Raw genomic sequence first — 23613 nt, 5'->3', positions numbered from 1 at the left:
AATGAGAATCTCAAAACCTAAGTTTTGTAAAGAACCATCTATTCTTCCCTACCTTGAACCTCTCCTCAAAGGAAACTTTAACTCCCTTTAGTGTTGCCACCTTCTTATCGCGTGTCTCTAATTTATCAAAGGTAACCACATTCTTCAAATCCACATCTAAACTATCCTTGTTGGGCATGATATGGTTGTATTTAACAACGTTGTTTTCTTCGTCATTTTCTTCATAGAGTCATTTTTGATGACCTTCTTAGGGTATTCTGCAATACCCGATACAAGGAAGTGGTCATATGCTCGTTGCTATAGGATAAAATTCATGGTGCATGGAGAATGGAGATACTCTCAAAGGTCTTCCCAAGACCTTTGGCAAACTGTAATATTATTTGCAACCATCACAAAGTTATATGCATGTTCATAAACAATAACTAACTATCAAAGTAGGACAAATAGATTACCTCAAGCCTTTGTGTAGATTTGCTAGAGAGCACAATGCAGCTAGGTGGAAGTCCCCTGAGTTGGCTCTAGACCAAGTCTTGCATATAGAAGAGACAAGCATAATCATAGCATACAACTCTGATAACTAATACATGAATACATAAAAGAACATCTAGTTACACATAACTGACCTACTCATGCTAAAAGGCATTGGAAAAACAACTAAATGAATGATAGTACTAACACCATAGAGTAGATAGTACAACTGCAGTTCTATATTAATGTCAGAAGAGTGATTACAACCATCTATTGCATCAACCTTCCCTTACCCCTCTAGCTTCTCTCTCTCTCTCCCTTCTTACCAACTTCTTCTGATTTGAGACAATGCTCAGCAATCAAGTATTTTATCCTTTCAAATGATCTGACCTCTATAACCATAGCCATAGCTTTGCTTATGTAGCGATTGAGTTAGGGTTGCCAAGTTCCTCCATGAGCTCCTTAGGGTAAAAGAAATGATGTTGGCATGCTTTTCAACTCTTTCCCATTTTCCTCCTTCATTAGGATTAGAAATACCCCAAATAGGTCAAACTTGAGATGTTTCCTTGCTTTTCTTGAATAGATCTAGGAGCAAATATCTAGATATTTATGAGTCAATTCACTCCTTTGACCCTTAGAACTTCATTAGGGTCCACTAAAATTGTTCCCAAACTAGCAACTAGAGTTAGTTGGGTCACTAACACTCCATTAGGCTTGTAGAGAAGCTTTATAAAGCCAGTTGTCAGTGCATAGCCAGCATTAGTGTGGAAACAAGGCATGTGATCTTGGTCTTTGCTTCAGCTATCATGTGTTTCCCCTCTGAGTTGATGAGGAGGTCAATTTGTTGTATAACGGATGCCCCCTAAAGTGTGAGATCATAGGTTACGATGATGGCCAAAATACTTTACTTAACTGTAATTTTCCTTCTTCAACAAAAAGAGAGAGAGGATCGGAGCTTTGGGTGTACGGGAAACCTAATACAACACATATATATAATTACTAAAATCATGTCCTGAATCGAGAATTCCCATGCTCAATAGCTATGTCAGAGTGATTTTTTCCAAAGAGATATGACAATGTTGGCTGCCGATAAGCACAATGCAGGTCCATCTTCATTTACACTTCACCAAACAGCATAGATCAATACATGTGAATATATGCGTTGATGTCGAACATGCACGAAATCATCTCATTACCAGTCAATAATGGAGACTGTTAACAGATGCGATGAAGGCCACCAATAATGGTGATGGTCTCCAAGATGCACAGTACAATCTAACGAGTATGAAAGATGTTTTTGTCATCGAACACCCATAGAATTGCTTAACCAAGAGCCAATAATGAGAACCCTTGATCAAACACAAGGCAACCTACCACTAATGTCTGCAAGTACCAAGGCACTAAATGTGTTTTTGGGTTGTCTTCCTAGATAGAGTGTTGAAGTCAATAGGAAGATAATTGTCGAAAGGTAGGCAATAATGTTATGAAACCAGCTCACAAAAAGATAGAAAAGAGAGATCCACGCCTTAGAATTCAGCCTCTTCGAGGGGGCAACCTCCTTTACATTACATAAATGAACAATTCTTGGATGATACAAATGAAAATACCTCCTTTCTATATATAGGAGTCTAAGTGGTCCCAATACAATCAAAGCCTACATAACAATAATATTGTAGGGCACAACAATAACAATAGTGGGCTTCTATGTGGCACAATAGTAACAATATGGGCACTACATGGGTACATCAATATAATAAGTGGGTTATACTAATAACAATAAGGGGTTACACTAGTAGTATAGGGGCCTAACATGCCCCTCTCCTTCAAAAAGCGTTGTCCTCAACGCTTGAGTAGTTCTTGATGCTTCTATATAAAATTCTTGTCCTCCCATGTGGAATATTCAGCGGGTAAGTTCTTCCACTTGATGAGATACTCTGAAATTGATCGATTTCGTAGATGTCGGGTTCTTGTTTCTGTGACTGTTCCAGGTTCCAATATGATTTTTCCTTCCTCTTCAATTTCTGGCAATATTGCTTGAATTGGGATCTTTTGCAACTTTTGAATAAGTGGCCATACTTCTTCGTTCTTCTTCCATTCATTCGTTGCTTCGTTTATCCAATTTGGTTGGATAATATAAATAGCACAAAACAATGCTTCCCCATCCTCATCCTTGAAGCGTCTTCCCATTCGGTAAGGTCGCCATGTTTTAAGTGCATGTAGTATTGCCAACATTTCCTTCTCATAAATAGCTTGCTTGAGATGTAGCAGTAAAAATACCCAATCACTTACATCAAAACATTTTTCACTACGATGTTGATCTACCTGTTGTTTCATTTGATTTTGCACCGAAGTGGCGTTATCCTTTAAAAGTTGGAGAACTTGCTGTTGATGCTCGATATGATCTTTCTCTGCTTGAACCTTTTTCTTCTTGATATGTCCTTCTATCTTTTGAGGAGTGGTAATTTCTTCCAGTCCTTTACAAGATATGGTCGGATTCATTTCTTGATGGTCGATGTGATCTTTCACTTCTTGAACATTTTTCTTCTTGATGTGTCCTTCTATCTTGATAGTTTGAGGAGTGGTAATTTCATCCATTGAATTACAAGATATGGTTGGATTCATTTCTTCTTTCTCGATCTGATCTTTCACTTCTTGCACCTTTTTCTTCTTGATATGTCCTTCTATCTTGAGAGTTTGAGGAGTGGTAATTCTTGCCAATGCTTTACAAGATATGGTCTGATTCATTTCTTCTTTCTCTGGGGTGGTGTCCTGACGTAGATCCTCTTCTTTTGATGTTTCTTGATCCTTTTCTTCCTCCTCTTCATATTCTATGTAAAAGAATTTCTTCTCAGCACACCTATGACCTTTAGTGCATTTGCTATCACAATTGTAACAAAGCCCTTTTTCTCTTTTTTCTTCCAATTGTTGTGGTGTAACCCTTATAGGTTGTGGAAGGCTGGGAGAAACAACACTTCCATCTTTATAGTTGTGAGGGGTATGCTTCCTGGTTTCCATAATTTTGCTTTCCATTATGTCACAAATCCCTTTTACTCTTTCCAATTGTTGTGGTGTTGCTCTAAAGAAGGTGTTGCTCTTTGTATCCTCATAATGTGCTATCATTTCCTCCGTGAAAATTGACCACGTAACAAGTTTTTTACGAGAACAAAGCCCTTTGTACCATAAAAATTGATCTGGTTCTAAATATGAAGATGCAATACATACCTTTTGTAACAGTTGTACACCATGTATATCAAAATATTGCTCCATCTGAAGTATCCAATTTACCGGATCCTTGCCATCAAACTTCCTCATCTTGCTTTTTCTTGATTTTAGGAGCTCTACCTTCAAATGAATCTAACTCTGTACTTTCGGATCTTTAAGTTATGAAATTGTGACCTGTAGTAGCCCTCTGCGTCCTCTTTCCAATGCCACAAGTCTGATCCAAATTGGATTCTCCAAGGAAGAGTTATGCCCAATCTCCCGCAGTGACCTGATTATAGACTAGTTCAGTAGAGCGAACTTGTATGAAGTGCCACGTGTCACTGTTTCAACCTTTGACTCTGAAAAATATATAAACAGAAACTACAGTCCGTCCTCTTTCTGCACCTTCTTACGAAATTTCAATCCGATGCTCAGAAAGAAAGTTATGACGATTTTCCCCAGGTCACCTATTTTTAGTGTAATTCAGGAGTCTGCAAAAAGACCAACTTCCGCAGATGATATCTCCGAAAATATCGCGCGAAAAGATCTGAAATTTGGACCCAAGGTTCAGCGCCAATGCTTCTCAAATGGGTTTTTTTTGCGACTTCTGAAATGTCACAGGAAAAAAGTTATAGCGAAAATGCCACGATGACCTATTTGGAGCAGCGAAACCCTAGAATCCAAAGCTCTGATACCAAATGTTATGAAACCAGCTCACAAAAAGATAGAAAAGAGAGATCCACGCCTTAGAATTCAGCCTCTTCGAGGGGGCAACCTCCTTTACATTACATAAATGAACAATTCTTGGATGATACAAATGAAAATACCTCCTTTCTATATATAGGAGTCTAAGTGGTCCCAATACAATCAAAGCCTACATAACAATAATATTGTAGGGCACAACAATAACAATAGTGGGCTTCTATGTGGCACAATAGTAACAATATGGGCACTACATGGGTACATCAATATAATAAGTGGGTTATACTAATAACAATAAGGGGTTACACTAGTAGTATAGGGGCCTAACAAATAATGTGTCCTACATCAATCGACACGGAGCGGGACAAGAATAATTAGTTTTTTTAGGAATCTATGAGCATTGGGTCTAAACAATAGAGTGCATGATGAAAGGATATGCTTGATGAGTTGATGGAGGAAACAAAAGGTTAACCCTTGAACAATAGAAGGCATGACAATGGTTTTAACCATGCAGCACTAGACTCATGAACACTAAAGAGAGTTAGGATACAGAGATGCAAGAACATTGGGGTATTTAGGATAAACTCATAGGATGGTAGGATTCATATTGAGAGGCCATCACAAGGAAGGTTTATCTGAGGGAGTGCCATGTTCAAGGGAATGACTACTGCCAAACCATGCTTTCTAATACTGAATGCAGTTGTATTGTCTACATTCCCCATCTAATTAGTTTAGTGAGTCGAGACGGGTAAACTCGTCGATCTTTTCATATTTTAAGAGTCTAAAAAGGACTGTGAAAAGAATGACTCTATGCCCTATTTGATTAGTTTAATGAGTCCAGACAAACAAACTCGTCAATCTTTTCATGTTTTGAGAGTCTAAAAGGATCGTAAAAAGAGCAACTCTATATCTTGTCTGTGTAATTTAAAGAGTCTATACTAGACAACTTAGTGGTTTTTTCATATTTAGAGAGTCTGAAAAGATCATAAAGAACAACTCCATGGTGGTCACTTTGTCATAGTTGTTAACCGGGTGTGACAAAAGGTTAATAGTATACTCGGATCGATTACCTTTCCATGAGTTAATCTATTGAATCCGAATAAAGAGAAACCTATGTTCAATAGATGTCGACCTCATTTTGTTACGAGTACAAGGAGACAGACTAAACTCGTTTTTCGTCGTGAATTTTTAATGAGTCCCGCGACGACAAACTCAATACCTTCATCAAATTTTAATGAGTCAAATGAAGAAAACTCCAAGTATCTTTTTCAGTTTATTGAGCAAGGAAAAAGAGGTAAAAGCACTGCTCATTCCTTCTTCGTAGATTTAATGAGCCCAAAGAAGGGGAAAAACTCGGGGATTTTTTGATTTAAGAGCAAGAAATGGTCCCAAAAAAACAAGTTCTCTTGTTGCTGCCGTAGATATTTTGTTGGAAATAATAATGGGGGGAGGGTGAATTAGTATTAGAAACTTAACAGTATTTCATTTCCATAAACAGATTTATATACGCTACTTCTATTAATGCAACTTGCATATATATGCAACTGTTTTTAGAGCAACTTGCATATACCTTGTAAACTTATTATTTAGTCAGTTGATATTTAATCTGTGAATTAGAACCATATAAGTAGTAACAGGTATAGTAAAGCAGAGTAGACAATCACACACAAGAACATAAGGTATAAGGTGGAAACCCAATGTGGGTGAAAAACACCTGCTACAATTCGTCTATATCTTCTTTTAATAAGAAACTTCGTTTTACAGTATTTCTATATTGGTGCAGTCTTATACCAGTACGCAGGCTTCTACATGAAGAAGGCTACAACCTTCTCTCATTCTCCAACTTCTCCTGGAAGGGAGCTACAACCCCCTTAGCTCTTTTACTAGTTGATGTACTAGTACATAGGTGATGACCTACAGAAGGCTACAACATACTCTTTTCTTCCAGGGACCGTGTTTCATAAATTTTCAGACTGGATCCATCAATAGAATTAATCAAACATCAAAATATATCTGCATCAATCAATCTCCCTTGCACTAACCAAAACTGAATCAAACAATCACTTCTCTGAATGCTGTAACCAAAATACAGTAACAGTACTGGAACCCAACTAGAACCCAGAACACTGCAACAGTAAACAGAAGTAGCTAAAACATATTTTATGAGATGTACACTACTTCAATGTGTCGAACCTATGTCCATACATTGTTATATGAAGGCAAACCTGCGTATACACGGTTTTGAATTGCTAAACTAGCGTGTATACATGCCTTTGCTATACTGAACCTGTGTATAGATTTGTAAAAGATGATTTACCCTTTTCAACTATTTAGGCATCAGTTTATACCTAGAACATCAGATTTATAGATCAAGACATGCGCCAATCATAAAAGATAAAAAACCACACAAAGATACTTCTCTTCAAGCCTTAAGATCTTGACCCTTCAATAGAGATTATCCTTCTTCAAGCACTCAGGTTCCTCCTTGATTCAGATCCATCTATGTACCATAACCTTGTAGGTTTTAACGCTGTACAGAAATTACCTGCATACAAATTCTAAAACACAGAAAATAAACAATGTGAGATCATAACACATAAAACACATATACAGAGAGATCTTCCTCTAGATCCCAAAACCAGGACTACTAGCTTGGTTTTTCATTATGTTCCTTTCAATGTTACAATACATATTTATACACGCCAAAGTATCCAATACCATGGACCGAAAAACCATCGCATCCAAAACCATGGACTGAAAACCATCACGTCCAAAAACATGTGAGAAAATCATGCACAAAACCATAGGTGGGTCCACCCAACCTAACATAGGGTCCAAAACCAAAATTTTCTATGGTGTTGCCCCAGACCCCATAAAGTGGGGTTACAGGTATGCCTCAAACCCCATGTGAACCCCCCCCCCCCTCGCACAATCAGTGCAACGAAGGGGGGGCTCCACTCCCCCTCTAACCCCCTAATTAACGACGTGGGCTAGTTGTGAAAAGAATATAACACAACCCAACATTCTCCCACTTGTTTTCTTTCCACAGGGGGCCACAAGAGAGCTTAGTCATTTTTCCAGCCCTAAAATTCCCATTGTCTCTCTACACCAAGAGAACTTGTCAGAGCTCACAAATTTTTTCAATGCATCTGCAATATTCTTCAAAGTGTCCACCTTTACCAGCAACACCTTTTTGTCTTCTATCATATCCCTCACAAAGTTATACTGAACATCAATTTGCTTTGTCTTTGAATGATATGTGGGGTTCTTTGCTAAGAAAATTGCACTTTGGATGTCACAGTCTATCCTTATAGCTCCCTGTACTAACCCAATACTTCAACACAATCTTTGCAACCAAACTACTTCCTTGCTTGCATGAGTGGTTGCCATGTATTCTGCCTCTATAGTTGACAGTGCCACTACAGATTGTTTCTTACTCATCTAACTGACTGCACCTCCAAATAGGTTAAACACATACCCACTTGTAAGTCTTCTCTGATCCAGATCTCCAACCCAGTCTGCATCAACAAAGCCACGAATATCCAACATTCTATCCAATCCTAGTCTTCCTTGGTAGCACAAACCATAATCACTAATGCCATGCGAATACCTGAAAGCTCGCTTCACTGTTGTCCAGTGCTCCTTCCCCGGTTTTGACATAAACCTGCTCAGTACTCCCACTGCATGTGCAATGTCTGGTCTAGTATAGACCATTGCATACATCAGGCTACCGACTACACTTGCATATGGAACACGGGACTTGTCCTCTTCCTCTTCTTGTGTCTTGGGACACTGTTCAGCAAATAACCTCACACCTACAAGAATAGGAACCTTCACCGATTTACTATCTTGCATATTAAACCTCTAGAGTATTGTCTCGACATACTTCCTCTAGTTTAACCAGAGCTTCCTCTTTGCCCAATCTCTTTTAATTTCCATGCCAAAAATATATTTTGTAGCACCAATATATTTCATGTCGAATTTGGAGGACAATTGGGTCTTCAAATCCTGGATAATTTCTTTGTCATTTCCAACCAGCAACATATCATCCACATACAAGACTAGACAAATAACACGGTCACCAATTAAAGCTAAAATACACACAGTGATCTGCTTTGCTTCTGGTGAAACCAAGTCCCCATATAAATGTATCAAATTTCTGATACCACATCCTCGGTGACTGTTTTAACCCATACAAAGACTTCTTTAACTTGCATACCAGTTCTTTCTTACCCTTCACCACAAAGTCTTCAGGTTGCTTCATTTATATTTCCTCTTCCAAATCCCCGTGAAGAAATGTTATCTTCACATCCATCTGTTCTACCTCAAAATCACAAGAAACAGCAATAGATAAAAGTAATCTAATAGAAGTTACCTTGGCAACAGGCGAAAAATTATCACCAAAATCAATTCCCGGCACCTGGGAATAACCTTTTGCTACCAACCGAGCTTTGTATTTCTCCACCTTTCCTTCTACATTTGTCTTCTTCTTGAACACCCATTTGCTTCCAACGAGTTTCCTTCTAGCTGGCAACTTCACCAGATCCCAAGCCTCATTTTTGTGCAAAGATGCCATTTCATCAACAATGGCCTCTTTCTAGAGTTTTCCATCCTCTGAATCTACTGCTTCCTTCACAGTTTTGGGATCATCATCAGTAATAGATAAAGCAAAATTTGAATAGAAAGCAGATGGGCAATAGCTTTTTGGCTGCCTTCTTTCTCGAACTAATCTTCTCACACCCAGAGTTTGTGGCTCTTCATATTTTGATTCCTCCTCTGTTGTAGAGTTTGATTCTTCCTCCTTAAGCTCAAACTCTATCTTCTTAGGTTCCTTTGGTTGGACTTCATGTTTAATAACATCTTTTACCTCTCTGAACACCACATCTCGACTATACACAACCTTCCATGTGACTGGGTTCCAAAGCTTATAACCCTTTAAACCATCCTTATACCCAATAAAGATTAACTTTTTAGATTTGCTCTCCAACTTGGTTCGTTTTTCCTTTGGAACATGTACATATGCATCACATCCAAATACCCTCAGATGTGAAAGAGAGGGTTTCTTACCAGTCCATACCTCTTGTGGAGTCTTATCCTCCAACGCTGATGAAGGTGACCTATTGACCAGGTAATATGTAGTATCCATCGCCTTTGCCCAGAATTCTTGTCCTAACCCAGCACCACTGAGCATGCTTCTTGCCCTTTCCGTCAACATCTTATTCATTCTTTCTGCAACTCGATTTTGCTGAGGTGTATATGGAGTAGTCTTCTATCATGCTATACCACACTTCTTATAGAATTCTTCAAATTCCTTACTGCAAAACTCTCCACCATTATCTGTCCTTGGCACTTTTATCTTTTTCTTTGTTTGATTTTCCACAAGAGCCTTAAATTCTTTAAACCTGTCAAAGGCTTTAGATTTCTTCTTAATGAAATATATCCATGTATTCCTTGAGAATTCATCTATAAATGATACATAGTACATAGAATTACCCACTAATGGAACCTTCACAGGTCCAAACACATCACTATGCATAAGTTCTAATATCTGTTTCGCCCTCTTACTACCAGATGGGAAAGTCACATGATTCTGCTTCCCATATACACAATTTTCACAAAAATCAAAATCTAGAGAGCTATTACTCATACCTTCTACCATACCTTTACCATGTAGTATTCGAAGGCCCTTCTTTCCAATCTGTCCAAGCCTTTGATGCCACAACATGGTCATCTATCCAGAGACCACTAGATTTTCTACTCCACTTTCAGGAACCATAGAACTGTTGCATCCATCAATAATAATGATACCTTGTAGCTTGTACAGAGTTCCAATTCAAACTCCCTGCATCAGTACCAATTCTCCCTAAACCATTTTGCATGTATCCTTCTCGAACACTGTTTTTACACCTGCATCATCCAGCTTGCTTATAGAAATCAGATTTCTAGGCAATGCAAGAATATGCAGAACACCCGGAAGTGTTCTATCCCTTCCACCTTGCAACTTCAACTTTAATTTTCCGCAACCAACAATTCTAGCCTTCCTATCATCCCCTAAGAAGACATCACCACCATCGTATTTCTCATACTCGTAGAACCACTCTCTATGGGGGTGAAGTGAAAGGATGCACCTGAGTCAATCAACCATGCCTCATGATCTACATGTGTACTTGAAGAAGCCAAGTACACATCCCCACCTTCATCTGAGGTGGTTTTTGCCTCTGCAGAAGAAACATCATCAGATCCCTTTCCTTTATCAGGAGCTTTAGATTTACAGTCCCTTTTGAAGTGCCCTTCCTTTCTGCATTTCCAACACACCACCTTTATAGGTTTTCGTGGAGATTTATATCTCCCTCTAGATTTAGATCTCCCACTCGATGACTTATTTTTGTTTTTGTTCTGGGATCATCCTCATACAGACAAGGCACCACCATTCTGGCTCTCCATACTTTTCCGTCTCATTTCCTCCGTTAGCAAGGATGAGACTATTTCATCAAAATGCAAAGCAGTTGCATTGCTACCTATTGCAATAACTAGACTATCCCATGAATTTGGTAGAGAACACAACAAATTGATGCACTTATCTTCATCTGAAATTCTAATATCAACATATGCTAATTGGCTTACCACAACATTAAATGTGTTCAGATGCTTTGTCATCGAGTCTCCATCTTTCATCCTCATGTTATACAACTTTTTCCGTAGGTACAGTTTATTCACCAGAGACTTAGATTGGTACAAAGTCCCTAACTTGTCCCACAAAGCCTTCATCATAGCTTCCCCTAATACATTCAACAATACTAAATCTGAGACACACAATTGTATTGTGCTCTTTTCCTTCCAATCCAACTTCTTCCATTCTTCATCAGACACCCTCATTGGTTTAGTACCTGGATCTACCACAATCCATTGATCTTTATCCACCAACAAATCCTCCATCTTAAGTTTCCACAACTCAAAACTCTGACCATTGAACTTCTCAGTCTCTATCTTTCCACTACTCGCCATCCTCTTTCACCACCAGAATCAATCTCGTAGATCTCCCACTGAACAGGGTCTACCACAGGCCCGAGCGAAACCCCTCGGCAACAAAGGCATCCCCTTGAAGCCAAAACTGCTTTGATGCCAAATGTAGGTTTTAACCCCGTACAGAAATTACCTCCATACAAATTCTAAAACACAGAAAATAAACAATGCGAGAGCATAACACATAAAACACATATACACAGAGATTTTCCCCTGGATCCCAAAACCGGGACTACTAGCTTGATTTTTCATTATGTTCCTTTCAATGTTACAATACATATTTATACATGCCGAAGCATCCAATACCATGGACTGAAAAACCATCGCATCCAAAACCATGGACTGAAAACCATCGCGTCCAAGAAACATGTGTGAAAATCATGCACAAAACCATAGGTGGGTCCACCCAACCTAACATAGGGTCCAAAACCAAAATTTTCTGAGGTGCTAGTGGGGTTACGGGTATGCCTCAAACCCCATATGACCCCTCCCCCCTGCTACACAATCGACAAAACGAAGTGGGGGCTCCACCCCACCTCTAACCCCTTGGTTAACAACGTGGGCTAGTCGTGGAAAGAATATAACACAACCCAACAAAACCAATCACCAGTATTCTAGATCTTGCTCTTCATTAGATATTTAATACTTTAGTTCCTTTGCCTAATGATCTCCTCCTCCTTTTATAGTCTTAGGCCTTACTCAATGCCATGGTTCAAAACCACTTAGAAGCAATACCTTGGACCAAATACCTGGGGTCAATACTTCAATCAAGATACCTTGGATCAATACCACAGGTCAAAATACTAGGGACCAAATACCACAGACCAAAACTAAGTTTTCAACATGTATGCACCTTTCCTTGCATGAAAGTGTGTGTATACACATATGCGCCTTTTGGTCGGTGAACCCACATGTATACGCGGCTTGGTCAAGGGGAACCTGCGTATATCTCTTTTTCCTTCATTCTGAGAGCCTGAACTGTCATCTGTCATCTGAGTGAGTTGCCATCAAGGACAACACCTATGTCATAGCGCCAAAATTGTGTCATAATGCCAACAATCTCCCCCTTTGGACTTGACGGCAACCCCAAGTCACTCTCCCCCTTTGTCATCAAGGGCAAAGAGTTGTGCTCCCACTGAGTACATGCTGAATTCTCTAATATGCTGAAGTAATCAAGGTCTGAAAAAAGAGTTTCTACATGAAGAACATGACTCTATACATTATAAATGACCTTCCTATCACCAAGGACTCATACATACATCCATCTCCCAACCAAGTGGGGATACATGATAGGACAAGAACATTACATCATCCATCCTAGGCATAGTGGGGAAACAAATTAGTTCATTACATGACCTTGATAATAAAAGATATACATGACATAAAGACAAAATATCTAAAACAAGATAGTTATCAACAACTATCATCAGCAGCATCTGTCAAGCACCATTAGAAACCATGATCTCCCTCTGCACCTGTTCCACCTGAAACAAAAACAGCTGTGAAATTGTACCAAGATCTTCTAAGATAATGCCAACAATGCATTATTAGAAGTATATGATCCCCCTGAACCTGTGCCAGATGATCACTATTAGACCCATATCAGACTCTTTTCATCCTGAGTCTGTCCCACTGATATTCTTCAAACCAACATATACGCGACTGTATCCACAACAACCGACATATGTACGCGGATACGCTTCATGAAACTCGCGTACAACCACTTTTCTCTGAAACAGATAAGTATCAATGGCAAGAAGATGCATCAACTACTCCCAGCTTCTGTCTGAGGTATTCAAATGTCTCTTTGGGCAGTGGTTTGGTGAATATATCAACAACCTGTTCCTTAGAGGGAACATACTCCAATTCGACATTTTGTTCAAGCACTTGTTCCCGTAGAAAGTGATATTTGATAGGTATGTGCTTGGTCTTGGAATGCATGATAGGATTCTTTGAAATACTAATTACACTTGTATTATCACATGGAATGGAGATGGGTGGAGTACATGTGATTTGAATGTCTTGCAATGTTTGCATCATCCAAAGAAGTTGTCTGCAACAAGATGTAGCAGCCACATATTCTTCTTCAGCTGTAGATAATGCAATTGAACTTTGTTTCTTGCTGAAACAAGACACTAATATGGAACCCATGAAGAATGCACCACCACTAGTGTTTTTTCTGTCATCCACGCTTCCTGCCCAATTTTCATCTGTATATGCATGAAGTGTAAGATCTGTATCTCTGGGATACCATAAACCAAAGTTTTGTGTCCCTTGAAGATATTTAAAAATCCTTTTGACTGCTTGTAGGCGTGCTTCCTTTGGATTTGCTTGGAATCTTCCAACTATTTCCACAGCATGCATGATATCTGGTCAGGTACCTGTTAGATAGAGCAAAATACCAATCATGGATCTGTAGGTTGGTTGATGTATTGCTACTGATTCATCATTTGCGTTGAGGCTGCATCCTGTTACCATAGGAGTACATACTGGTTTAGAATCTTCCATTCCATATTTCTTAAAATCTGCTTGAGGTAGTTGGTTTTTGATAGAAAAATACCATCTTTATTTTGTTGAACTTGTAAACCAAGAAAATATGTGAGCTCACCAAGAAGGGACATTTCAAATTCTTTTTGCATTACCAAAGCAAATTTTTGACTCATGGCTTCTTCATTACTCCCAAAAATGATATCATCAACATACACAACAAGTATTAGCAATTTATCATTGTCAATTTTTATATATAGATTACTATTAGCTGATCCTTTTGAAAAACCTTGTTGATGAAGGTATTTGTTAAGACGATAATACCAAGGCCTTGGAGCTTGTTTTAGACCATAGAGCGCCTTTCTGAGTCTGCATACAAGTTTTGGATCATTTCTAAGGATGAATCCATCTGGTTGCTCAATATATACCTCCTCTTCTAGATCTCCATTAAGAAAGGCAAAGTTCACATCCATTTGATATACATTTAACTTTTGAAAGCTAGAAAAAGCAAGGAACATTCTTATGGCTTCAAGTCTAGCAACAGGTGCAAAAGTTTCTTCAAAGTCCCTACCTTCTTGTTGATCATATCCTTTACAATCAAGTCTAGCCTTTCTTCTAACAACTTCCTCATTTTCATTCAACTTGTTTTTGAATATCTATTTGGTTCCAATGATATTCTTATCATGAGGTCTAGGAATTAATTCCCAAGTATTATTCTTTTCAATTTGCTCAAGCTCTTCATTCATGGCCTTGACCCAGCATTCATCTTTGCGTGCTTCATGTACATTTTGCGGTTCGATGGAGGAAAGCAATGATAGATAGCTTGAAGCTTTCATAATAGTTCGTCTTGTCTGTACACCTGCCTCTTTCTATCCCAAAATTTGAGTCTCTGGATGATTTTTCTGAACATATCTCGATGGAGTATTTTCTTCTACCGTTATCTGCTCTTCTGGTGCTTCATTGGTTTCTTCTTCTTTAGCATTAGTTTTATTTGATGTGGAAGGATAATCCTCATCTTCTTCCCACTCTTCAGTTTTTACCTGCTTTGAATTTTCCCCTGCTTCATCAACCACAACATCAATACTTTCAACAATTTTCCCTAGTCTTTTATTATACGACTTGTATCCTTTACTTTGGGAAGAGTAACCAAGGAGAATGCCTTCATCTACTCTAGGTTAAAACTTGCCAAGTTTTTCATCAGTCCTTTTGATGTAACATTTACTTCAAAAAACTTTGAAGTATTTTATAGTAGGTGTCTTACCATACCAAAGTTCATGAGGAGTTTGAGTGTTGTTTACCTCGAACATTTGTTTTGTTGAGAATAGTGATGGCGGAAAATGTAGCTTCACATCAGAAGGTTTCATGAGTTCTAGACTCATCTAGCATAGCACGAGCCACTTGTTGAACAGTTCTGTTCATCCTTTCTACCAGTCCATTTTGCTGAGGAGTCCTTGTAGTAGAGAATTCCCTTCTTATTCCATGTTCTTCACAGAAGTTGAGGAATTCATCCGAGGTAAATTCCCCTCCTTGATTATATCTGAGGCATTTGATTTGGCGATCTGATTCATTTTCAAATGCTTTGTCTTTATGCTTCAGAAGTCATATCCAACACATTCTGGAAAAGTCGTAAATGAACACTACAAAGTATTCTTCTCCACGAGGTGACTTTTTCCTTGATGGACCACATAAATCAGTATGGACAAGTTCAGGTAGCTTACTAGCTTATCCTTCTTTCTCAGGGAAATGTGTTCTAGTTTTCTTACCAAATTGACATCATTTGCATATTGTATTTTCTAGAATTCTGATGTCAGGAAGATCGCAAACAACCTGGAATTTGCATGCTTTCCTTATCTGAGGGAAGCTTAGATGCCCCAATCTTCTGTGCCATAGCCAGTGTTCATCATTTTTGCTTAGATAGCATTGTTGCTATCCTCCCTTGAGTATGTATAAATTATTTGGAGTTCTTATGCCTTTGATCACTGTTTCTCCTGTATCAAGCTCATGAACAACACATCCATTTGATCGAAATACTACCTCATTTCCTTGATCACACATTTGACTAACACTCAATAGATTATGCTTTAAACCATCAACACACATAACATTCCCAGCTTTGACCTTTTCTTTTAAGACAACAAAGCCTTTACCTTTTATGATTGTAGGGGTGTCATTTCCAAATGAGACCTTCCTTTCCTTTTCTAAGGCACTATATGACTGAAGTTTTTCTTTATCATATGTCATGTGTTTCAAGCATCCACTATCGATGTACCATTGATTTTCTTGTCCTTCTACATATAAGGCTATACCACATCTTTCTATTTGTGGTTCTTTCTTTTTCCATGTTTTGGGAACCAATGAGGCTTTCTCCTTCTGAGGTGTTTTCTGAAATTTACTCCTGCATTTAAAGTCTTCATGACCAAAGTTGTTACAGATAGAGCATTCTATTTCATTTTCAAGAGTAGAAAAGTTATTGTAGGTCCTTTTCATGATCCCAGTCACATTCCTTTGATTTCGTACTTCTCTAGTCATGATGGTCTTGTAAGCAACACATTGAGTAGCTTTGTGTCCATAGTTATGACATGAAAAACATTGGCCATTAAAGAAATTCCTGTGATTATCGAATCTACTAACCTAATGATTGTAGTTTCCATTGACATTCATTCTTGAAGCAAATTGAGAATGATTTACCTGAGGTTGGTTATAGCTTCTGTTCATCCTTGAAGTAGGTTGAACTTGATTTACCTGGTGATCTGCTTTAAACCTCTGTTGTTGATTGTCAACCTGTTCACTTCTCCTTGCTGCATCAAGATAGCTTTTGGAGGTTGATGGATTTTGTGCTTGAGATGGTTCTTCAGTATATCCAAGACCTGTCTTTATCAGAGGAGAATGCTGCGCTTTAATAATTTCATCTAAAGTTTCTGATCCTTTAGAAAACCTACGATTGAGAGCTTTTGTTTTCTTAATTTCATTTCTTAGACCCACAATTTCACATTCTAACTTTTCATTGTGTTTTTCCCTTTGAGTAAGTTGGAATGTTAGAGTATCTATAATCATACTCTTTTCTTCTAAACCGATTTTAAGTTTAGAAATTTCTTCATAGAGACCATCTTCATCTAAAGCATCCAAGAAATCATCATCTTCAAAAGCCATCAGAAGCCTGTAATCATTATTATTTTCATCTTCATCACTATTTGATAAACCATCACTATCTTCATGCGTATAGTAGCTCTTCTTGTTTATACTTTGTTTTATACTCCATTTTGCTGATTCCTTACCTTTATCAAGATTATCTTTGTGAGGAAATTTGGCAGCATAATGACGTACTCTTCCACAAGAAAAACATTTGAAAGGTAGTTTACCTATAAATCTTCCAGAGCCTCGTTGAAGGTTCTTGAAAAAGTTTGATTCTTCCTCTCCTTATGACGTATGTCCCGACTCATTGAGTTCTCCTTTTCTTGAAGCTTTGAATGTGGCTTCTCTCATATCTGATGGACCCCCTTTTCTCATTTCGAAAGCAATTAGGATTCCATGTAGCTGTGACATAGTAATACTCTAAAGATCCTACTTTTCTTCTATGGCAGAAACTTTTGATTCAAACTTAGAAGACAAGGATCTTAGAACCTTTTCAACTAAAGTAACTTATTTTATGTCTTCACCCAAGTTTTTCATGTGATTAACAATCTCATCTATACGTAGGAAATAATTAGCTACACTTTCATCATTGCACATTCTGAGAGTTTCGTATTGAATTCTGAGGGATTGTAGTTTTGCACGTTTTACCTGATCGTCTCCTTCATAGCTTAGAATGATCTTGTCCCATATTTCTTTGGCGGTTTCAAGCTGCATAACCTTGACAAATTCTAATTATGATAGACTCCCCAATAGATTATTAACAACCTTTGCATTTTTTTCATACTTCTTTTTACCTACCGTATCTATAGGAGTTGCTGATGGAAATGTGTATCCTCCTTCCACGATATCCCAAACTTCTGTTCCAAGAGATTGAAGATAGGTTGTGGTTCTTACCTTCCAATAGACAAAGTTGCTCCCATCAAAGATTGGTGGCCTAATGGATGCCTCTCTTTCGTAGTTGCTCATGATGATAGATCTTCCTTCAAGCGATCAAGCTTCTTCTGAAGGCCCTGCTCTGATACCAATTGTTTGAAATAATATTGAGAGGGGGGGTGAATCAGTATTAGCAACTTAACAATATTTCATTTCCATAAACAGATTTATATACGCTACTTCTGTTAATGCAACTTGCATATATACGCCGCTGTGTTTAGAGAAACCAGCATATACCTTGTAAACTTATTATTTATTCAGTTGATCTTTAATCTGTGAATCAGAATCATATAAGCAGTAATAGGTATAGTAAAATAGAGCAGACAATCACACACAAGAACACAAGATATAAGGTGGAAACCTAATGTGGGTGAAAACCGCCTACTGCAATTCGTCTCTATCTTCTTTTAATAAGAAACTTCATTTTACAGTATTTCTGTACTGGTGTAGTCTTATACCAGTACACAGGATTCTACCTGCAGAAGGCTACAACCTTCTCTTTTCTTCTAGGGACCACGTTTCATAAATTTTCAGACTAGATCCATCAATAGCATCAATCAAACATCAAAATATATCTACATTAATCAATCTTCTTTGCACTAACCAAAATTGAATCAAACAATCACTTCTATGAATGTTGTAACTAGAATACAGTAATAGTACCAAAACCCAACTAGAACCCAGAACACTGAAACAGTAAACAGAAGTGGCTAAAACATATTTTATGAGACATATGCTACTTCAATGTGTTGAACCTACATGCATACACTATTATATGAAGGCAAACCTGCGTATATGCTGTTTTGAATTGCCGAACCAGTGTGTATATGCGCCTTTGCTATACTAAACCTGCGTACAAATCTATAAAAGATGATTTACCCTTTTCAACTATTCAGACATCTACTTATACCTAGATCATCAGATTTATAGATCAAGACATGCGCCAATTATAAAAGATCAAAAACCACACAAAGATACTTCTCTTCAAGCCTTAAGATCTTGACCCTTCAATAGAGCTTATCCTTCTTCAAGTGCTCAGATTCCTCCTTGATTCAGATCCAGCTATGTACCATAACCTAATCACCAGTATTCTAGATCTTGCTCTTCATTAGATATTCAATACTTGACTGCCTTTGCCTATTGATCTCCTCGTCCTTTTATAGTCTTAGGCCTTACTCAATACCATGGTCCAAAACCACTTAGGAGCAATACCTTGACCAAATACCTAGGGTCAATACTTCGGTCAAGATACCTTGGATCAATACCATGGGTCAAAATACCGGGGACCAAATACCACGGACCAAAACCAAGTTTTCAACATGTATGTGCCTTTCCTTGCATGAAAGTGCATGTATACACATATGCGCCTTTTGGTAGGCGAACCCGCGTGTATACGCAGCTTGGTCAAGGGGAACCCGCGTATATCACTTTTTCCTTCATTCTGAGAGCCTGAATTGTGATCTGTCATTTGAGTGAGTTTCCATCAAGGACAACACCTGTTTCATAGCACCAAACCTGTGTCATAATGCAAACATTTTTAACGAGCTTGGTAAAAAAAGCTCGGGATTTTTCAGTTTAATGAGCAAGAAAAGTACCTAAAAGAATGCTCGTGTCATATTTATAAATTTTTAACGAGCCTAAAGGCAAAACTTGAGTTATCTTTATAAATTTTTAACGATCCTAAAGACAAAACTCGAGATTTTTTTTAGTTTTATGAGCGAGAAAAAAGCGCCTAAAAAGAATGCTCTAGTGGTCTTTTTCAGTTTAATGAGCTAGAAAAAGAGTGAAAATGAGTTGCTCGTACCATTGTCGTATGTGTTTAACAAGCCCAATGATGACAAACCTGGGGATTTTTCGGTTTTTAAAGCAAGAAAACATCCCATAAAATAACATGCTCATATCTTCTTTGTAGTAGTTTAACAAGACCAAATAAGGAGACTCGAGGTTTTTCAGATTAACGAGCAAGAAAAATACCATAAAAAGAATGCTCGATCTTCTTCGTGGTAGTTTAATGAGCCTGAAGAAGGAGACTCAAAGATCTTTTGGATTAATGAGCAAGAAAAATACCATAAAAATAATGCTCGATCTTCCTTGATCTCATGCTTGACAATAGAAGGTTCGATGTTATGCATTTCCTCATAAGACCAAGGAAAAACATCGCGGAAGTCCTTAAAAGGGTAGGTGAAGCTCACAATTTCCTCGGGATTGTGATTGGCTCCAATCTATATGTTTTCCATGATGCCTGTCATGACAAAAATATCGATGAGAAATGTTTTGAAAGATTTCCCATGTTTCCCTCCGAGTCCAAAGTTTGGATAGTCGTATATGGTGATGAAATGATTTCAGGTGTGTTAGATGACAGGATTTGAAGAGGCATCATGTCTGAATCAGATATCGAAACATGATGGTGCGATTCCTCCCAAGATCTCTCTTCTAAACTCGTGATCTCCTTAACAGCTTCATCCATAGGTAGGACTTGATTGAGTGGATCGAAAGAAGGAGCAGTTATGGGAGGGGCAGTGGTATTGTTGGCCAAAACCAAAGTGACTGGAGATTTGGATGCAGATTGAATGGATTCGTAGGCCAATTCAGATGGTGACAACAACATTTTTTCTTCGTAAGTGTCAATATCTGAAGTGGCCATGAGGATCCAAGGATCTGTCGATTCATGAGGAATGGATAAAACCATAGAGATCATCTGTGGAACCACGGGTGGCGGAAGAGGGGAACAACCCATTAGGGAAGAGCCCTTCAGTAAAATGGTACCAATACTGACGTACAAGTCAGGTACACCACCCGCTAAGGGTATAGAGCTGTTAGGTAACGGAGAGTAATCTAGGGTGCAAAAGGATAGCTGGTCCACTATGACTATCTTTCCAACCAAGGGAAAGAGGATGACATGGAAGACCGAAGACACAATGACCTTCATGGCATAAGCCCAAGTGCGGCCCAAAAGCAGATTATAGTTGAGTTTATGATCCATGACTTCAATATCTACCGTTACCATTTTCCCACTCAAGGTGATGGGATAGTGAGCTAGGTAACCTTTTGGGATGAAAGTGTGGCTGTCGAAAGCTTTAAGGGAATTTGACGATAGGGATAGGGTTGGAGAACCCAGAGCGAGCCAACATGAAGCTGACATGATGCAGGTAGAAGCACCTTTGTCGGTGACAGTTCTGTGTATACCTTTACCTTTCAAAAAAAAATGCATGTGAAATGCAAGCTGGTGGGTAATGGGACGTTTACACTTTTCCATGTCGAAAACTACAAGCATGGAATCCTGTGGGCCAATACCACCAATAGCTTAAAGTAAAGCTTTCCTTTGTGCTGGGCATGTTTGTAATACTTCGAGTGCCGACATAGCCAATGGCGCTTGTGCCAAGTCTTCTACAATGTTGTAGTTTTGGGTGGCACATGCAGATGTATTGTGTGTTGTGCGTAAAGGTGCCCAAGTATTGAGTTAGGGTTGCCAAGTTCCTCCATGAGTTCCTTAGGGTAAAATCAATGAAGTTGCCATTCTTTTTAGCTCTTTCCCATTTTCCTCCTTCATTAGGATTAGAAATCCCCCAAATAGGTTGAACTTGAGATGTTTCCTTGATTTTCTTGAGTAGATCTAGGAGCAAATATCTAGATATTTATGAGTCAATTCGCTCCTTTGACCCTTAGAACTTCATTAGGGTCCACTAATGTTGTTCCCAGACTAGCAACTAGAGTTAGTTGGGTCACTAACACTCCCTTAGGCTTGTAGAGAAGCTTTATAAAGCAGGTTGTCATTGCATAGCCAACGTTAGTGTGGAAACAAGGCATGTGATCTTGGTCTTTGCTTCAGCTATCATGTCTTTCCCCTCTGAGTTGATGAGGGTGTCAATTTGCTATATAACACCTATCTAACAATGCCATCATCGAAGGTTTTAATGATAATGACCTTTCGACTTGCAAAGCATCCCTGTAAGAGAATGATAACTTTGTTTTTCTTAAGAAAATTCACCATTCTCGTTGATCTCCCTCTCCCTGCTCTTGCTCTTCCTCTTCTCTATATCCTCCGCTCTTCTACTTTACACTTATTATGATATGCATATTAGAAACTTACAAACCTTCAAATATTCTGTAGTAATCTGACCATTGATGTTTCAGTATAAGTCATTATAGCTTTCCATAATATAGGGAAATGATGCTTCAGAATTCGTCTTATATGCAAAATAATTTTTCATATGAGCACTACCATTGTAGAAGTTTGAACAACTTTCTACCCTGATGTTTCTAATTTGTAGTATAATGTAATTTTACCAGAGAGTGCATCAGGAATGTGCCTTAACAGATGGAAGAAGAGATGAATTTGAGGACATGCTTCGTGCTTTATAGCATTACATAATATTAGGAAATGTTGCTTCAAACTTTGTCCTATATGCAAAAGCTTTTTTCATAGGAGCATTGCTATTGTGAAGAATATCAGAAACTAACACGAGCCTTGAAACTTTAGTTGGAATAGGCATCTACTTTAGAGTCAAAGAATTTGTAAGCACCTCAACTACCTACAATGCATTCAACACACCAATTAAGTTATAAAGAAATCTTTTTTGTCAAAGTGCTTAAACAAGAGACAAGATAAAGTCCACAACTACATCATCATCATGAGAATAATACCTCACCAGCATCATCAACATTTTCTAGAGGAAACCCCATTGCTTATTTTATCTAATTTCTTTCCAAGGTTAAAGCATGAACCATGTCTTCAAATTCATCTCTTTGACCCTTTGTTAAGGCACGTTCCTGATCCACTCTCTGGTACAATTACATCAGACTACAAATCATAAACAATGGGGTAGAAAGCTATTCAAACTTCAAACTCAAAGAAATTTGATTAGATGTTGACCCTTCAGAATATTTGGTGAAGTTTAACATTACTAAAAGTCAATTGGTGTCAATGTCTCAAAAAGATTTAAATTACCTTTAATAAAGTATTAAAAAAAAATCAATCCCAATGGATGATATTGTGCTTACCCTGGTCCTTCTAGTAGTGTAAGTTGTAGTTGAGGCTTTCTCATGCTCTCAACTCTTTGTATGATTTTGTGGTAAATGTGGTGGTATCCACCTAGATAAAAAAATATATAGTCAATAATTGAAGATATGATGATTCAAAATCAATATATTTATATAAAATATAATTTCACTCATCCAAAGTTGTGATGCATCATTCAAGTAAAACTAAAGATTGAGTCAATGTTCTGTAGATAGCCTAGGTAACTCTAAATAGAATTATTGCAAGATGGTTTGACAATTGCAATCAAAGTTTTCTGGAAGGTATTAGAAATTAGTTTTGAAGTCTACACATCCCATCAAGGTTTTTTAACACATTAAAGAAGGCCCAAGCATAAAAGAAAAAGATAGCCTTTAATAATAAATTCAAAATAATATATATGGTCATTAATATTGAAGTATGATTCTCTATATAATTTTCATATGAAGGGTGACTTATCTTCATGCAAACATTGGTTGAAAATCAGGGGATGTTTACTAGTAATTTATGATAGTAAGCATATGTTTAGATTCCACCCTGTGAGAGGATAAGGGGAATATTCCCATATTACCCTTCAATATATTTTTCAATATTTATTTATAATTACAAAAAATAGAGAAATCGATCAACACACAAAGAAATGAAGAATA

At 38.0% G+C, this 23613-nt stretch overlaps 1 pseudogene; it reads right to left on the bottom strand.

Annotated features, from left to right (window-relative positions):
- Positions 1–10: 10 nt before the first annotated feature.
- On the bottom strand, positions 11–21937 carry LOC149178795 (large ribosomal subunit protein eL27x-like; annotated as a pseudogene).
- Between the last annotated feature and the right edge of the window lie 1676 nt (positions 21938–23613).

This window comes from Pinus tabuliformis, chromosome 4_1 (assembly GCF_031772625.1).
Source record: "Pinus tabuliformis cultivar Carrire ecotype Pingquan chromosome 4_1, CPIR1, whole genome shotgun sequence".
Taxonomy (NCBI): Eukaryota; Viridiplantae; Streptophyta; class Pinopsida; order Pinales; family Pinaceae; genus Pinus; species Pinus tabuliformis.
Note: the sequence above shows the minus strand (reverse complement) of the source record. Positions and strands in the feature narration are given on the sequence as shown.